The sequence below is a fragment of the Lycorma delicatula genome, chromosome 2 (genome assembly GCF_047948215.1).
Source record: "Lycorma delicatula isolate Av1 chromosome 2, ASM4794821v1, whole genome shotgun sequence".
Classification (NCBI taxonomy): domain Eukaryota; kingdom Metazoa; phylum Arthropoda; class Insecta; order Hemiptera; family Fulgoridae; genus Lycorma; species Lycorma delicatula.
Genome location: NC_134456.1, coordinates 161,180,916 through 161,201,964, shown reverse-complemented (window position 1 = coordinate 161,201,964; position 21,049 = coordinate 161,180,916).

The window sequence follows — 21,049 nt, the reverse complement described above, 5'->3', positions numbered from 1 at the left end:
CGAAGGTCTTCCTTTTTTTATAATATTGGAACAGTAATACCAAGAATCTTGAGTCATCAATAACAGAATATGATAAATATAAAATGCAATAAAATGATAGAAATAACTAATACGTGAACTTACATTTACAGAACTGAATGTAATGAACATAATAATATTATTACGAAACAATTCTATTATACTCTTAGGGATAACGCTATCATAGTTACAAATTTATATAACTCACTTGATTTTTTGCAGATCCGCCTCAGTGTTAATTTTAATAGCAAACACATCTTCACTTTTCTTAACAAATATTTTACCATTTCGTACCCAAACAAATTTATACTGAAGTTCACCCGCTTTTTGTTTCGTTTTATAAAGTAAGTATTTTATTGATGTTACTAGATTTTCATTAATATACACTTTTTTGTCACTTCCATCTGCAAGAACCATATCATTTGTTAGCTTCTCGCGCTTTTTGCTGATCCAGAAATCTCGCATTTTTCTGCTGCTAAACTGCACTATGATCGGTGGTGAATCAGTCTTCCTCCTAGTAGGTAGTCTATGAACCGCTTCCACACCGTCCAAGCTGAAAGGAATATCTAGTTTGTCAGCAATTTTCTGAAGAGAGTCATGTAAATTTTCCTTACGGTTTCCATCGGGGTGTAATTTTAGCCCGTGAATTTCAATATTTTTGTTTCTTCCATATTGTTCGAGTTGTATGATTTTTTCTTCTAGCGAAGCGATTTTCTTATCCTTCTCTGTTACGCTTTCTCGGAGTTGTTTCACTTCTTGGAGAAGATCCTTGTTAGATTTCTGTAATTCACTAATTTCATTTTTAATATCGTCATAGAACAGGGATAGCCTACCAAGTTCATTTTCGGTCCTACTGGAAGAAGCTCTGACTTCTGCTTTGAGTTCTAAAATGATAACTTTTAATTCATTAATACCGGTGAAATCTAATATTTCTTTAGTCGAATCCACTGATTTGTTGTCAGTAGATTTGACTGATTTGCGACACTCACAACACATCCACTCTTTTTTCTTTTTCTGCGACATTCGCTGATATGTATTCTCCGTAATTCCAACGCATTTATGGTGGTAACCGTATAAACAAAAACGACAAATAATGTATGTTCCATCAATCGGTAATTCTCCCTCACAGGTATTGCACTTCTTCATTTTCAAATATTTTTTATCAAACAGGATTACAATATAATAAAATATTTAACACTGGCATATAAAATACAACATAATTGTTCAAGAAAATATACAGTTGTGTATTTAAGATAAGAACTGCTTATCTACTACACTCTGAACAGGAATGCGAATAGAGCGACACACGTCTGTTCAGTACAGCAGCCAGACGCACACTGTGCGTCTGGCTGCACAGTGTGCAGCCAGACTTATATTACTTTTTTTTAAAGCATTAAGTGCTAGGACCAACAAGGTTTACAAAATTGCGCTTGATGGGAGTCCTTTTTTCTGATTAGTTCAAAAACTCTTTCTACAGGGATAACTGTATAGGATTGGCGGATACCTATCGGTCTGGTTAGTTTCGGTAGGATGTATGGACGAAAATATTTTTTCCATTACTTTAAGCGAAATATACCTTTATAAAAATTATACGTACATCTATTGATTTAGGATTTTATTACTAACTGTAGTCAGAGGATTATTTGATTTAAAAAAATGAGCTGCCAGATCACTGTCTGGTTCTCAAAAGTGTCGATCGTGTAAACCGACAGTTACAAAACTAAAAATGTAAATTTATCCTTGTGCTTATGTTTATGAATATGCAGTCTTAAAAAATATAATAGTTGCTTAATCTTAAAAAATATCCATATTTATCAAACCACACAACAGGATTTTTTTCACATAATTTTCATGGAAAACTCTACTTCAGTTTATGAAAAAGGACTTTTATTATACTTTTGTAGCCATTTAATAAATTACCGAACCATTTAGAAAACATTTTCCATTTTATTAAAGATACAATTAAAAGATTTTTTTTTAAATATTATTTTGTTGATAAATTCCGATCACCGGAATATATATATTCGCAAATGAAGTTCATTAACACTTGAATTTCTGAATTATTTTGTAATAAATGCTTGTATATTTTAATCAGTTCTCTTATTACTGAAGTAAAAGTTAAAAGAAAAACATATTTTTGCCAATTATTTATCATTATTAAAGGTGTGTCTATATATTTATTTACTGTAGATGTATTTAATTAGATAAATCATAAATACTAATAAAAAAATTAAAATTCTTTACATTTTGAGTGGATAGATATCTGAGAATGAAATTTTATAAATATATTAGAAGCAATTCTTTCAGTAAATCATTACACTTTATTTTTATATTACGTTCAATTATCATCCCCAACTTAGGTAAGGGGATAATTTTTCCTTTCAACTCTAGAACAAATCACTAACTTGAAGGTCAAATATCTTGGCTTGAATATCCTAATATCAGTGGTAATATATCTTAGTAAAAACGTTTATTTTACTGCACACAAACAAAGTATTATAATTTATTTATGTAACTAATCCAAAATTATCTTCTCTATTTTGTTATTGTACACAAATAAAAAATGAAAAAATTGCACATATGCATTTTATATAGTTCAGGTATGAGAACTGATGTAAATTGTTGTTGAACTAAGTGAGTAACATGAATTGTAACAAAATAAAATATTTGTAGACTCTTTATAACAAATATAGCTGATGAAAAGAGGATTACACAACACTGAGTGAAAGAGTGGTGGAAAGTTGTCAGAGAACGTCTTAAATTTTTCTAATCAATAAGACAGTTTGACGCCTACGTTTATTTTTGTAAAGCAAGAATAGAGAATTTTTTTTTTAGCAACAAATTAACTAGCACTTTAGAACAGAGTAACAAATTTGAACTTAACTGAAATCATTAAACAAGAGAACTGTTTTCTTGTATCCTGTCGATATACTAACCCTTAATTTCAAATACTGAGCTACAGTATTTTTTTTACCACTTGCTCTCTTCCAATTACAATCTGGACATGCACTAATTTGTCTTCCTTTATTTCTTTCTCAATAAATAGCTTTCACTCAAATAGTTGTTTATTATAGTTAAAAATCAATATATGATTACTAAAGCTGTATTAAATATACTGTAAAATATCATGCTAATTAAATAAAAAATACACAAATTAAATTTAGTGTTTGGCTAACATAACATTGGAGTTTGATTTGAAATAACTTGACAAAAAAAAAAAACAGAGAAAAACTTTATACTTTATTGTATATAGCTAAAGATTATTAGGATTTTTTCAAAACTATTAGGTTCAATTTATTGATAACTCATTTAAACTAAAAGAATTCTATTTTTATACAACTGTACTTCAACATAGACAACTAGGATTTTTATTCTATTTCTTTTTTAATTAGAGATTTCAAGTTAAAATGTCTTGTCTGAGTAAAGAAATTCTTGAAATAAATGTTTTGGATAACTTGTTTTGAAATATGATGGTTTATCATGCCTGTAATTAATTCAATGTTTTCTAGTTCATCATTTTATAAATTTCTGACGATAAAAATCAATAAAACCTACCACCAGGTGTAAAATCAAAATTAGTTTTCAGTAACGGAGTATATAAGAAAACCTTTACTACTCACGTTTACATAATTTATTCCTACGTAAAGTGTTTGGCAATTTTGACAATTATTATTTCATCTTCCCGGTATGATATTTAAGGTTTTTAATACATAATATACTATTTAATGTATAATACATGTATGTAAAGTTGTAATGCTTATTCCATGATCTAAAAAAAATGCTGATATGATGATCATAAAACTAATACTATTATAATAAAAATAATCATAATCCCAACTATACATCATCCCTAAAACCGGAATATACCCTCTACGTTCCACTTTGAGCACGCTAATAGCTATACATAACTTGTACAACATATATATAGCTCCCTAACTGGGCTCCGAGCCTTTTCCTTGGGAAAAGAGATCAATATTTTTAATGATCTGGACTAGACCTCCAATTTTAACTCAATAGAGATACTAAACTTTACAGCTTCCCCTATAGATCACCTACATATAATGAGAACGATTTCGGACACAGACTTATACCATCATAAGAGTTGGCAATGCGAGAGCCAGGGTTAAAGTGACAGCATAAAAATTACCTTCGTGAGGTGCCCACATGCACCCCATGACGGTAAGCATGTAGTAAGTAGCCCATGTTTTGGTATGATGAAGCCCTGAGTAGAAGCTTTCGGTGAGTAGAGGCCAGGAGTCAGGGTAGTTATGTAGGCTTCACCGGAGTATTGGGTTGGATCTTCAGGTTTGTTAGCTCTTTGTTGGGGTGTACCGCGGCATATAGCCTTACTGCACAAAGGATTAAAAAATTATGAACGCTAACGAGAAATTCTGCATGACACTTAGTTCACGTAAACATCCTTCTTTAATTCTAAAGTTCTGAATCTGAAAATGAAAAATCTGCATCTCTCGAATCAACTGATTCCAGTTCATTCGAGAGATGCAGAACGGAGGCGACACAAGGACTCGAGTGAATTCGAAGTCAATTGACAAGTATTATCGACAAATATTTCTCAATATTAGTAAAGCCAAACCAGATATATTGTAATTACCACAGAAAATGGAAACTTCTCAAAAATAGCCCATTCCTAATTGTCCGAGAAATTAACAGCTGGGTTGGAAGCCCTATCAAAGAAATTAAGGCATTTAACCGTTTGTACGTTGTACAGACGTACAATTGAACCAACGGAATTTGACTGTTGTTGTAAACCCCTAGTGCTATTCCAAGCGGTCCTCAATGTTGGAGCTGAACTGGGAGACTAGAGGTTATACTCAGCTCCCGACGGACCAGACCTGAAGTCCTCTGGGACTTAGTTTATGCTGGTTGCACTCCAATCGCTTAACTTAACGATATGTCGTTTCGGTGATTTTTTTCGATCTTCCGCGTGTAGGCTTCTATCTTAGTTCCTGAGGGCTACGTGATAGTACTGCCGATGTGCATGGGATAACATGCAGCCGTGAAGTGTATCGGCGTTTTGACGATGGTTGATGAGGTGAATGTCACGTGGGACTCTGCGATGGAGCCGAGGGGGAATAGAAGGTCTGTCCGCATCTACCTAGTGGACTAGAACGGAGTTCATAATTTAACCTAAGTCTGGGGTTTGAAGTAAAGTTTAGTTCACTAAGGGAACTAGGACTAAATTCCGTTGTTGCAATCAACATTTTTGGTGATATGTTGTGTTTAATTTGTTTCGAGTTACGAGACATTCACGAAATTGGCTCATAATAATTAGAACTAGGCACCGGGTTCGCGTTTCCGCGAGCTCGGTTAGCTACTTCCGAGGATCCTACGATGTAGGACATTCAAAATGTCTGGACGAGACCTACAGCGAAGGCAAAAGCTGAGTTATTAAATCACTGATCCAAATTTTTACCGAGGCATTTGCATCGGTGGCATCCCAACGAGAGCTGGCTTATTACTATGAGATGTAAAAAGTCAGAGGGCGATAGACGATTCCCGTTAAAGCCCAACAAATCTTAGAACGAGGGGGGTTGTGTGGCAACCGGAACGCCACTAGGCGGGTGTCTTTCCCTATGGGGTTGGGATGTTGTTGTATGCGGTTCTGTTTTGTATGCGGTTCCTGCATGGCGGCCCGCTATGACTATTAACAGGAACAAGAACAGATTAAAAAAAATACACAGGAGGGTATTGCTTGGAGTAGCATCCGCTTACAGAACGGTCTCGTATGAGGCCCTCTGTGTGCTTTCTGGTGTGCCCCCTATTTATCTCATTGCTAGACACAGGGTTGAGAGGTTTTTAGGACGTGTAAATAATGAAGTCAGACAAGATATTAATAATATATGGCAGGAAAGATGGCTGCAGGCTGGGGTAGCCAGATGGACTAGATCCTTGATTCCTGATATAGTTAGATGGACAGGCAGACGCCACGGAGAAATAGATTACCACGTCACACAGTTTTTAGGTGCTTTAATGAATACCTCCACAAAGTTGGCAAAAGAGATCAACCTACGTGCATGTATTGTAACGAACGTGACGATGTAAAGCATACTTTCCTGAATTGCCAAAAATGGCAAATGCTATGATACAATGCTGGTATTGACGGAAAGACTCCGAGAGAGATAATAGATCATATGCTCAGTAGGGTAGAGAATTGGAGAAAGGTTGTAGAGTTCATAAGGTCAGTCCTTAAACAAAAAATTATAGATGAAAGGAATATGGGTTTTTAGATTGTAGGTTGGGTGGACAGCCTCAGCTGTGAGAGCCAGCATGCTGAGGTGTGCTGGTTTCGATGAGCCGCAGAGGACTCCTTGGGTTGACTTCTAGGTTTTCTTAACTAAGTTAAAAAAAAAACAAAAAAAAAACAAAAAAAAAACAGTCAAACGCAAAAAAGTCTGACATTAAAAAATATTGTTGAGATTAATCACCATTCGTGTTTGTTCAATCAAATAGTCCCCTTAGTTCATAGAAGGCACTGAAAGCTTTGGTGAGTAGAGGCCTGGAGGCAGTGCCACGATTCCTACCGCTCTCTGTCAGGACATAGGCCGGTTCCATCAGAGTACGTGTCGGACCTCCAAGGTTAGTAGGCTTAAAGTGGCGGAGTACTCCGGCGTGTTCTATTTTAAGTAGGAAAGCAAAAGATAAAAAAAAAATACATGTTAGGTATATTTTGTTCATATAAAAAGGTTCAATTATTATAAACATTATATTTTAATTTAGATGAGTCGTAGAAATACAAGAAATTTCTCAAAACTCAAGACAACAAACGTAAGTGCTACATTTATCATATGCTTAACGTAACACATATACATATATACACACACACTTATATATATATATATATATATACACATATATACCCATATATGCTTAACGTAACATATGTTTAATGTAAGTGCTATATTTTTTCCATTTGCTTAGTATTTTTTTTATGATTCGCTTAGTTGATAAATGTATAAGAAATCTAATCCAGCAAAAAATTCTACAAACAATATAAAAAAAACATTTTTTTGATTTTATTTACCACGATGTTTGTAATCGAAAATTATTTCAAATCACGAACGTTTAATGAGTATACTAAATTAAAAGGTTTAAAAATGAGGTAAGTGTATTAAAAATGAGAAACTATTCAAAGACACCCTTGTTTTATTTTTCCGTATAAGGAAAAAAATTAAGCACGTATCTCTCATTAACTTAAGTAGATAGGCTCTAAAATGAGAGTTGCATGGAAATGACTGTCGTTTATTTATTCCGATGGCATAAAACACAAAAGGGTTAGGTTTATATAAGTGAATTTTCAAACAAATAACTTCTGTCAAACGTAATATAAAAATCTACTTAAAGTAATGTTAGTAGCAAAGCAATGTGCGAGATTCTCTTTTAACGCAATGAATACTACAGTTTCTAAAGCTATTTTTAAAGGTCATGAATACATTTTTCATTACAAAATTTTCGTGTCTCTATTCTTTTGAAGTATATAGTATTTGTTTAAAAGATATATAATATAGTAAAAAAGTAAAAAAAAAATATATATATATTAGGCTTTTTAATTAAATTGTATTGTTATAATTTAATATTTCCCAAATTCTTATCCCACACAAATATTATGTTTATATTCATAAAAAAAGTTAACATTACACTTTGTTATATCACTTAAATTACTTATGTAACATAAATCACTATTTTGGATGAAATCGGAATCATTTGATAGCCAATTGAGTAATACTGATGAGTCTTTTCTGGAGTTAAAACGACAGTGATATTCCTAACACTAATTTCTTCTACTGAAGTGAAAAAATAAATAAATAAATAAAAATGGCATTACAATTATAATTCTTCTGTAATTAATTTAATCATATATTTAAAATTTTAATTGGTTTAACCTTCTATGCACAGGTAGGAACTAAGCTGATACAAGTATAAGAAATCTAATCCAGCAAAAAATTCTACAAACAATATTAAAAAAAATGGATGATTCAGTTTTGGAAAAATTAGCTTACGATTTCATACATTTCGAAGATTTTTATAATTATCTTAAAAATTCTTTATCTGTAGTATATTTCTCTTGTAAAACCTGAACGGATTACAGAATTTGTGAAATGCATTTACGGTACGCAAAATGATTAACATAAAATAAAGTTTTTATAAGTTATAGAATTCAATATATTTTGTTGACATTTTTAATAAGATCAAAAATAAATACTGTTCAAATAATACTATGAAAATAATTACATTTTTTTAAAATGCTTTTTTGCCATATCCGTACTTTGTCATGGACAAAGTTATAATCAGAGCTAATAGTATGTAACTACTGTTTAATGTTAATAGCTTATATTAAATCCTACTTCTGGAATTAATCTCCAAAAGGATTAGGTAGAATTTACCATTACTTAGTTAATTATTGTTTGATATCATATGTGATTAATTATTGTTATAGATAAGTAAATATAAATATTTTTTTATAATTGTTTAAATTGATATACAACACTATCGGATTAAAATAGTAACATACCCAAACAAAAAGATTAAAAAATACATTTTTTTAAATGGGTAAAAATTAATTTTTCATTACTCCTGAGAATAATACTCTACTAGAATTTCATCGATTAATTTTATTTTTGATCTCACCTAGAGAATATAGAACCTTAATTCTGGTAGTGGGCCTGCTTGCTTCGTTGATCCTGAGAGTTATGACGGCGGTAGTACTCTGATACTGGTAGGTCCTTCCAAGTCGGACAGGTTGAGTTATAGGGGCAAGACTAAGAAGTACTTCACAAAAGTCTGTTTCCCTATTTATAGCAGCTTCAGGACAGCTTCTGCTCTCTATCAAAATAGCGGATGCAATCACCGTCTGCTTAGCTGACGGTTGATCTGTAGATAGATGTTAAAGAAATATCACCGATCAATGATTCTTTATGAATTATCATCATCAGTATTCTTTTGTTAAATGTTCGGAGTTAAAGTCATTAAGGATAAATTATGAGATAAAATTCCTTCCATTCGTATCTCCGAGTAAGCATCATGAAAAATTACGATAATCAGCAGTTTTAAAGTCAACAAAGAAATGTACAAACAGGCATTTAGAATTTTATAATATTTCTCTAAGCAGGTAAGAGAGAAAAGAGAAATATGAAATTAACTAGAATAAATATGACAAATATAAGTAAAGTGGGATAGACATGAAATGCGAGTTTAACAGTAATGACGTTAAGTACATTTTTAAGGAAATAAAAAATGAGGAAATGGACTAAGAATCACTTAATCAAGAAAATAGCAAATTGTGGATAAAGATAAATTTTTATTTTTAGTTTAATAATTACTGTCCGCTATCTTAATAGAAATGAAGAAATGAAGAGATATTCTTTTATTACCAGCTAATATGCCCATTATTAAATAAGAATATAAAATTGAAAAAAAAAAAACATGAACAAGATAGAAAAATTAAGACAAATACACTTTTTAGAAAAATAAAGGAGGATTATAATGCAAATTATTAGAATGGTAAAGAAAAGAGCAAATAAGTATGAAAGTATGAATTGCAAACATAGAATGAAAGAGAAAAGGCTCTTTGAGTTTTCCAAGGGAAATAAACTGATCATTACAAATATTTGGTATTAAAACCATAAATATTTTGCATAACTGAAAATTATCTGGGAATGAAAACAAATTCACTTATAACTTCAAAAATGTGATAATAAATGAATGTCAAAACTGACATAAATAGCATTCATATACTTTTAGTAACAGAAGTAAAAATATTATCGAAGGAAGATTAAAAGAATAACAAAATGTCTAGAAGGAATCTGGGGAAGAAATTGGGAATGAAATAGTCGAAGAGAAATTAGCTCAGGTATCAAAGAAATTAATTTCACAAAGTGTTAGTGAATTTTCCGTTGAAAGTTTCCGTAAAAAACAAAAATAGCACACTAAGGAAAGAAGAGTAAAGACTTACCACAGAGATGTTTTAAAAGTGGAAGACTAAAGAAAATCGTCAAGAAAGACAAGAAGATCAAAGAAAATAGTCAAGAATAAGAAGATAAGAAACGTTACAGAAAATTAAATTAAAAAAATAAATTAAGGAGAAATTCTTGTAGATGAATGCTGGGAATACAATATTTCAAAAGAAAAGATGTTATGAGCTAATTCATAAAAAATAAAAATAGTAGTATGTGGTAACAGTATGCAGTATTAAGAAACTGGCCGTAGAAATGACAAAATGTAAAAAAGAGGAAGATGCAGTTAAAAGATGGATTGAATACTTAAGAGGAACCATGCTAGTGAAGTTCTAGCTAGCTAAAAGAAACCACATGATATCCGATTGAAAATCAGGGAAAAATGAAATAGAATGGACTAGGAGAATCAATCTTACGAACGGAATTTTCAAGTAATATAAGTTATGAAGAATGAAAAAGCTGTAGATGTAGATGAGCTGTCAATAGACGATTATAAGTCTCATTGAACCATGATTAGAGTTGATGAAACTGAATAATGTGATCTAAGAAGTGGGATAAGGCCAGAGGATTTAAAAAAAAATTAAATTGTTTTAAATATTTTAATGCCATAAATTATTATCAATATTAAGGAATAATTAGTTCAGTTTTGCATTCAGCAAAGGAACTTTTGTGAATTCTGAGCAGTAAACCAAATAAATGCCTGAAAGAAATAGTCACAGAAAAACATTATGGAATTACCAAGATGGATAGCAAAAGGATTTATTACTACAGAAATTCTTTAGAAACGTAATTTACATCATTTTCTCAGTCGTTAGAATCAAATATAACTCTCAGATGCTTTGGAAAATTGGCTACAAAACTCAAATCCGCAAAACAAAACAAAAAAAAAGTTTGACTAAGAAAATCAAGACAATATAACTTGATTGAAGTTATAAATATTTGACTTTTTTTGTTACCATTAACAGTTGCTATATAGAAGTTGCTGCTTATAAAATGAATCACAATTAAAAAAATTAATAGTAATAATTAATATAATTTTAAAAAGTTTGAAAATAAATATGAAGATTTCCACAATTAAGTAGTATAAAAAAGTATCCATCAAGTTATATATTGTATATCTTCATTAGTTGTGTTCTTAGTTTATGTATAATATATTTAGAAAATAAATCTCTTTATTAGTTATGTACATTTAAAAAGTCGATTTACTGGAGTAAAATTTTAATTAAACTTTAAATTAATTTTCATTAAACTTTAATTAACTCGTTTTGGAATAAGTATTTATAATTTTGATTGAATTTGTAGTCAGTAAACTTTAATTTTAGATCATACACCTCTTTGAAACTGAAATAAATTCGGATAAATAAAATGTATACCTCATCATTATTTTTTTAGATTACTTTGGTTTATCATTAGAAGTAGTTATTCTATTAACCTGTAACATTCAGAAATATTTTTTTTCAAATTCAATAATATTTATAAGTAAATATAAAAAACGTTTCTTAGTGAGGAAACTCAGATTAAATTAAAAAAATATTTTTCCTCATGATTTACATTGAACATTTTTTTGTGTGTAAAAAGGGATTGTAAACTTTTTTCTTGCAAAATGTCAATATATTTGTTCTTAGTAGTAACATAAAAAATTATTGCTATTCTTCCCTCAGTTTTATTTCAAATATTATTAGTTGTTACAATATTTTAAAACACATTTTTATAAGTAACATCAATTACATTCATATTTTTATCTTAGGAATTAGGAATACAGTCTACTAACATCTAATAAAGTCGAACCAGTTATTGCTTTAGATGGCAGGTAAAATTTTCTCATTTAATTATTGAGAATTTTAAGTAAAATTAATTAGCTAATTATTTACCTAGAAAATAACAAGATTATTTTCAAAAGTTCAACTTATTTCTTATTGTTAATCGACCATGTTTAAATACAAAAAATGAACACTTAAAATAATAATTACACTACTTGAAATTTAAAATATTATAAATATTTAAAAATTAAATATAAATATATTTATAAATTTAATATAATATATTTAAAAATTATTATATTTTCAATATTATACGATGAACAAAAATAAAAATCTATTTTAGTGGTATTAATGTTGTAAAATATCTTTATTCAAAAGTAATAATTTAGTACATGTATGTAAAATTGTGTTTCATACGTATGCAAATGTAATACTTTTGCATTGTATAATAAGAGAATGTATGCACTGTGTGTGAAGAGGTAGATACTACGTAGTGAAGGTTTAAGAAGGAAAATATCCAGGGACCCTGTTGACACTTTGAACTCTCACTCCTGCCACTTGTACTTCTGCTTCTTCTGTTATTATTACTACTGCTATTATTATTATTATTATTACTTGGGTACTATTACATCTGGTAGGCTACATCAAACCTCGGGGAATTGTAAAGGAGACGACCGGGAGATCGACAACAAAATGCCATCAAACGCTCTCAGAGGACTCCTTCCTTTCCTTCGATGTATACTCAACTGAGCTTTCAAACTTTTCTCCCTTCCACTCTTCCATGTAACGTAGTAAAGTTCAATTCTATCAATATTTAGGGCAAAAATATCTGCTTAGTGTTTCTTATTGAAGTTGTTCTGTTATAAATTTATTGATACATGTGTTTTAGCCTACAATCTGGTTTTAAAACTTTTAATTAAGAGTGTATAAATCATTACGAAATTAATAGTCATAATTTTAAAATAAATGCCTTTTTATAAAATAAATATAAACGTTTTTAATATAATACTCAATATTTGAATTACATTAATGAGTATAGAAATAATAATTATTCTCTTAAAGTTTGTGGCATACATCACGGCACTGTGATAAATGTTTATTATTTTCCGTTAGTTACTCACAATAACACTAATCACATAATTTTTTAATAAGATATCTTTTCAACGTTGCAGTTTTAAATTTCCACTTATCATCCATACTCACTAAAAAACCAAAAGGAAAAAAGAAAAGAAATAAAAAGATAAATCAGTCCTAAAAATATAAATTAGTGGCTGAAGAAGTGATAACATTTTATAAGCAGTTAAAAACCTTCATTTTCTTATTTATTTAATTCTTGAAATTTTTACAAGTGATCTCTTTTCAATATGATCTTCCCAATACCGGAAATATTAAATAATGTTCTGTAGGAAGTGTTTATACAGAAGATTATTAGTACAGCAGGTAAAGTTAACTTTCTGTAGGAATTTTATTTACCTCTCGTCATGTAGTTATAACTTTTTGAAATTATTACTCTGAAGAAGATTAGAAAATTGAAACACTATTCCAGGTCCTCAGAGAGAAACATGAAATTTATTAATAGTAAATTGAAAGTTACATAGTAATAAAATATTAAACGTTTTACAGCTACCAGATAGAAGGCAAAGTCCTCCGATTTCACAGTGATGTGTAGCAAAATACAAAAAATGTTACAGCTGCATTCCAAAATAGTGTGGTAGAAGAGTCTATAATTCGGTAGGATATTTTCAGGTGACGCATAATTCCGAAGGTTGGTAAGTTTGTTCTATAGAAACCACTGTTCTTTTGCAATTATTTCATTTCTAAAGAAACATTAATTTTTGTAATATCGTATATTTATTTTGATAAAAGCAAAATTAGTGATAAAAATTGTCTATCACATTTGGGTAAAATATCACGATCGTGATTCCGTGAGAGAGAGAGCCTTGAGCTTTCCTTTGGGGAGGATATTTGAGTATCATCAAAATGTAGATAAACTTATCCCAAATCAATCCCCCTTTCAACATCTCTGATCTTTATTTTTCAAACTTTTCATTGCGATAATTAAGGTTTGATCGTGGTAAATAGATACTTAGAACACCGAGAGTTGTAAAATCCGTGTAGTAATTTCAGAAGGAAGGGACGGACTAATAAACAGTACTGTTGTCCTTTCTGTTCAATATCTGTGAATAAAATTGTACAAATAATTGAATAAAACAAGTAAAGTTTAGGCTTATAAAATAAAAAAAAAATCTGAGATAATGAACCCCAAAACTTTCAGTATGGACCTTTTCGTTACTAGTAACGAAAAGTCCATAACCAAGAGCGAGGAAAGTATAAAGAATTTTTTTTTGGTAAAGAGTAAATGGGTAAGGAATACAAATAACTAATAATAACGCTCACTGATTATACTACAGATTCTCTCTATTCTAAGCACTAATGAGCTATGTTAAACGTCATACTTCTTTAAGAAACTCATCCAACACTCCAGATTTGAGAAATTTAGTAAAAAATCAAACTAACACAAATATTTCAGTAAGATAACTACTTCACAACACGGAGGTAATGTACAAAATCTACTGTAGAAAAAATAGAATGAAATTTAGTTTACATCTTGGATAAAAACTTTAACAACATTTTTACTTCATTATTTGTAATCTTGCATAAAAGTTAATATACAAAAACAGTTATAGCTACGTATTTTCCACTTAGTATCTTTACGTAAATTTTGTTGCTTGTTTAAGGCATTATCTTCTTAACTGTAGCTTTATTAACAAATAATTTTTGACATTTTAAAACGAAATTAAATATGTAAAACGTACATGGCCTATAAATTTTTAACGTATCAAATATTTTTATCAGTTTGATAAACAACGTGTAAAAGATATAAATAATCAGAATATGCAGTAAATAACCTGGAATCGCGTATAATATAAAATATAACATGGGTGCGGAACAAATTAATGAATATTTCTTAGGGGTCAATTTTCGTTAACACACTGCAGGAGGGATAGAATTTATGACACAACGTCACACAGTAGCACAGCTGCTGTTTGATTCATAGCTTGTAACACGTGTTTTGCTGTGTGTTGAAAGTATCTGTATGTTTCTACGTACGTGTGTGCATGTATTTGTTGCTCTGATGTACCTCTGTGCCTGTGAGCCACTACTGCAACAACAGTTAGAGCAAAACTGTCCCTGTTCTCTGTCGCTTACTGTTTGTTGTTAATTACCACAACTCAAGACTTACCCTTAAACCATATTACAACACCGTTACAAATGTTGCTGTTATTATTATAATACTGTTGTAAAACTCATTTATACTTCTGACGTGAATTTAATTTCCCCTCTCTGAATTCAATGTAAAATACTCTCGTATATATATTTTTCTCTCCTCTGGCAATTAATACTTTTCGTAGCAACTGAAATACTATTTATTATCGTATTAACGTCCCAAATGCGATTAATCTTAGTTTTTTTATAAAATTTTCTGAATATATTTCAGTTAAAGTTTTTAATACATATTTATTTACTTATCTCATTTGGATAAATATTTAATTTAATTAATCAGCATGATGAAATGTAGTCTATTATAAATACACAGTTTTAATAATAAATGAATACAGATATCACCTTCTGCATTGAAAATCTGATAATATTTTTAATGATTGATAATATTGAAATCTGCTACAAAACATCTCGAGACTATTTTGCAGCTGCATTGTCAATATGCATAGCTCAAAGCAAACTCAGTCATTGAAAATGGAATTGTTCAGTAATTCTCGAACTCTTCTGATGAATATTTAACTCATTTAAAAAGTTGGTTAATTTTTTAATTTATTTTTTTTTAGAAAATAGAATATATTTTTAATATACAAAACATTTTTTACATATGATTAAAAGGAAAACAATTCCATCATATCATGAATAATAATAATAATAATAATAAACCAAAAACAATTTTTAAGTTTACTAATAAAGGATTAAAATTCTAATTTGCTGAAAAAAACTGTTGCCAGTAAATTTGTAATAATAAGAAATCATTCAATTAAACAAAATGAAACAAAAAATAGATAATATGATGAAGAAATCAAATTAACATTAGAGATGAATAAACTATAAACTTAAGGCAAGAAAAAGTAAAAAATAAAAAAAATATTATAACATTAAAAAATTAAAAATATATAATTACATGAACTTCCAAAAATATTGCTGGAGTGTTTTAGATTCTTATGATTATAGATTAAATAAAAATGAGCAACTCTAATAACGAAAATATAGATTACAGGACAATATAATATTTTTTTAGCCAATCCACTAAAAATTGTTAAGTACTATCCTGAATGAAATATTCTTTAAGAAAATATATATTATATGTTTGTTCGTTATATTTGTCGGTCAGTGGTTTGACTAGTTCTACAAAAAGAAACTTACCTCGAAAACGTTTGGTTTTATAAAAGGTTTAATATATTTTTATATTATGGTGGTATCTCTAAAAGTTTCATCATGGAATTACTCAAATCAGATTTGCATCTTTATAAAGACAAAATGATCTTAATAAAACTCTGTCACGCGTGGTTAATCTGAGTTTCATTCAAAAATAATATTAAGTTTTTTTTTTAAATAGTGAATAAAACACTACATTTAATTAATTACTTTACCTGATAGAAGTTTTCATTATTAACTAACTCCACTCACATCTGAGTGGCTATTAATTTTTTTTATGATTAATTACTTGTCACTGGTAAAAGCCAAACTATTTTCAAAATTAGAATATCATATTTTATAATAAGAATATTAACCTAACGGAATAGATCTGTTATCTTGTATTTTACAAGAATATATTTTTTAACAATAATCACTGAAGAATAAAATTTCATTCTTTATCTCTTACAAGAATGTTAAATTCTTGTAAAAGCTAAACATTATAATATTTTTTAGCTGATTATCAAACAATAGTTTTATTAGGGTTAATTATCCAACATTAGGATTTATGGTATTGAAGTATTGTTATATTTCTATATGATTAATTTGAAAAAATACGAACCAAGGAATACAGTAAAATATAATTATATATTACTGAATGACAATGTTAGATATTTTATTTTTAAGAAACATTCACGAAATGAATTTTAGAGTTTTGAATTTTAAGTAAATAAATATTTTATCAATATTATCCAAACATCCAATATTAGCGGAAAGCAGGCATACGAGCAGGTATATGCTAGAAGATATGGTCTCCTCCTTTTTTTTCTATTGCAGTCCGATTAGAGATCATCTAGAATGGAAGCTACAACTCACTACTCGTACTTCTACGAGTAAAAAAGAAATTTAACTTTTAAACAGTAGATTTGTTAGCGTTAATATCTGTAATATTCCGTAAGAAGGACGAAACCACTAAATTATGGTTAGGTGTAATTCGATAGTCAACATATTAAATTTTCATCATCGAAAAAAAGCAAAAGGCAAAACAAAATTATTTTGAATTAAATAATATATGCTTAAAATGAAAAATAGAGAAGGTCTTTCAACCTTCTAATATTTAGGAAAAACTGTTTTGCGCTGATCTCTTGAATATTTGTCAGATTTGACTAATTTATTCAACAATATCCACGTACAGTAAAACGTTTGTCAGAAACATTATTTACTATCTAATTTCTGTTGGCATGAAACTTTTCTAAAAAAGATCGATGTTCATTAAGCTTGGTTTGCGTCATATTCTGTTTTCTGCATTTATTTTAGTTTTAATTTATCCAGAATAAGAGAAAAAGAAAGCATACATATTTTGAACATAGAAATTAAAAGGCTAAAAAATTTTTAATAAGTAAATTAAGAAAAGTTAAGTAATAAAATATTTCCCAAGAAATGTTGATATTATGAATAACTTTTATGTAAAGTGTTTACATGATTTCAAAGTAATTTTTGATTATTCGTAAAAAGAAAATAAGTAAAAATAATTATTATTACTTCACAGGATATTTTTTTTAATTTTTACAAGGCGATAAGTTGCACATATGAAACCTAGTTGTAAATTGCAATAGTAAAAGAAGGTTTTTAGATTATTATAATAATACAGTACTGTTGTGCAATAATTGAGTCAGATGCGTTTAATACAGGTGTTGTTAAGGATATCGTAGGAGGAGGTTTGCCGGATGGAAGTGAGGGGATTGCATTGTTTGTTGTTTTGATAAAGAGGAGACTTACAGGGTACCAGTAAACAGTAATTGCCCTTTGGAATGAGGCCAACGATACAACATCGAACGATAACACCATCACAGCACAGTACGTACACTAGTATACGGTTACCGCCACACGAAAAGGGACAGAGGGTGTACACCTAAACAGACCGCACAAGGCTCCCCAGAACAGAACGAGAAGAGCGTGTTAGTTTTAGTTAAATCATTCTACCTAAACCGACACACAATACCCTCTACCCTTCTCAAAAACACAACACGGTAGGATACCGCTTGCATGGTCAAACCACCTTAACCTAAACCACCCATCTGTCTGATCTGAAAACCATTTATATATAGACTCCCTAACAAACGAATAGACAAATTTCACTATCTCTCCGTTCAGCATTAGTAAAATTCTATTAAATCCTTCAAACACTGTCGATACAAATCACTAAGTTCCATTTAATTTTTTTAACATTTATATCTTTAATTTTTAAATTTAGGTATTTTTCAACTATTTTAATTGAAATTTTTATCCAATAAATCCTAAAATGTATGTTAAAAAGTAGTACTATTTTAGGATTGATATTATATATCTTTAAAAATTCTCCTTCATTTCAATAATTTTTTTGAAAATATAATTGTGGAATACAAATTTCCATTTAGCTAAAGATTAATAATTATTTCACTTATGAATATTTTCAGCTTTTATGTATAAATTTTAGGTGTCATAACAGAACTGTACCAAAAATTAAAATAATAGTGACTCCTCTAATAGCACTCGTGCTTGCACTTGAAATGCGTTACAGGAATCTCAGTATGAAATATTTAAATATTTGTAGTCATTACAAAAATCTTAGTTTATTTATCAAAATAAAAATTATAAAAAGATGGAATATGGCGATTGCAACCAACGAAACCATTTACAAAAATATTACGGAACCAATTATTGGTCTAATGAAAAAACGAATATTATCTCGCTTTTTCTAAACAATAAGAATGCCAGAATATAGATTACTATAACAAATTGTAACTAGAATCCAGAGCTTGAAAAACGGTGGAAAATACATAACAGAAATAAAGAAAGAAAGAGACTGGTCTAAAAATCGAAAACGCAAGTGATAAACCAAAAATCAACGAAATTTAAAACACAAGATATTTTTTCTTTCTAGAGACAAAACAACCCAAAAAAATAATGGTTTCAGATGTTCTAACAATGAATAGATTCGATAATTTAATGAAGTACTACTGGTAAATACAGAAGGATCAAGGCAAAAGTCAGAAGGAAAACTGACATAAATTGACTTAAGTGATCCAGTGTGATAAAAAAAATTAAAAAATACATTCTTAACGCTACATCTAGAAGTTAGAAGTAGAAAAAGTTTTTTTTTTACCGGTTATTGCTCAAATTATCCCCAACGGATAAAACATTTATTTTTTGTACATGATATGTGTGATCAAGGTGAGAGATCTGTATTATCTTATGTATTTAGTTTTACATAAAGTATTAAAAATTTTTAATTCAACTGAAAGAGTGAGGGTAAAATTCAACTTCTTAATTTAAAATTTCTATAAACTTTTAGAACTGTTAATTTCTTTTAATTTAATATGAATATTTTTAAACACTTCTTCAGCTAATTTCTTAGACGTATAATTAATTATTTAATTTAGAATTTGTAACCGTAGAAATAAATATAAATATTTTCATAATAGCATTTCTTATATTATATAAGTACATACCGTGGGCAATCATTACCATATACAAATTATTTAAAGAAGTACATTAAATTTATTATTTGGAGTAATTTTTTAATTAAAAAACAAACTGTTTAAATAAATAAAAATATTATATGAAGAGTTAACCTGATAATGAAGATAATCCAATATCAGTTGAAATATGCACGTAAAAGTTGCAAATTAACTGACTATAACGGAAAAAATTATTTTCTTTAGGCAGGAACATTTTTTTAAATTATAAACAATAAAGTTAGATATTTATTAAGACGTGTAGATATGAAGATAAAGAATTCTAGATGATGATAAAATAGCAGAATGTACATGACAGGTAAAGGAAGAAAGGTAAGTAAGGGGTTGGAGGTTCAAGCTTGTGGCACGCGAGATTTCAAATAGGTCGGTCGGCTTTTACACGTCACAGCTTTGCGGGCCAATTACCACGAGCAGGTGATGCTTGAATTTTCACAACAGACGAGAGAATTTTGCGATGTATTTTCTTTTACTCTTGGCAGTATTTTCCCCTTTTCTCTACTAAAATGTTATTTTTCTCTCCCATCTACGTCCACATCAACTAAATACCTCATCAACACGCTCTAACCATGTTTATCTGTATTGTTTAATTTTCCACCCTGGTAGTAACCGAGATAAAAATATATATTTTTAAGGCTGCCCTAACTCCTAATTTAAAGGTAAGTGATATACGGTTGTTAACATCACTTTCCAGAACCTTTTTATTAAGCTTATCAGAATTAAAAGTTTATCAACGAAGTGTAATTAAAACCTAAAAGGACACACGTACAGTTGGTTTTTTTAATATGCTACAGTTTTGGAAGGGTATATAACGGAAGAAATATTACACAATACATTAAATAACCGTTACTCAGTGTATATTTTCGAATATCAGCTCTTAGTACAAAAAGTAACCATTATTAATCACTCACAAAAAAATCGATTGGGCTAAAAGCTTGTTAATAACGGTAAAAAGTTTTAATAAACTACAAATAAAGGAAGTTCTCAATTTGAGAGATAATTTTACAATTTTTTTTTTTTTAATTTTACATGTTTTGAAGGTTTACTCACTCAACCAAATTAATCGATTTCCAAAACACTTTTTTTATTTTGTAGAATAAATTTCTCTGGTAGTTATTTTCCTAATAAAAAACGTGAAAGATATTTTAACGAAAATTGAATTATTTATTTAAAGGCTTATACGTTTTTTTTTATAAGTTTTTATTTGTATGAGGTACTGTGTAGGGTATAGGTAAAGTATATTAATACTCCGATCATTTAATTTCATTCGGAAAATTGAAGTTGTTTTCTCATAAAGGTTGAAGAGAAAAGAGGAAAAGGAAAATTTTAGGTGAAGAATACAACGTATTACAAAGATTCTTATCTC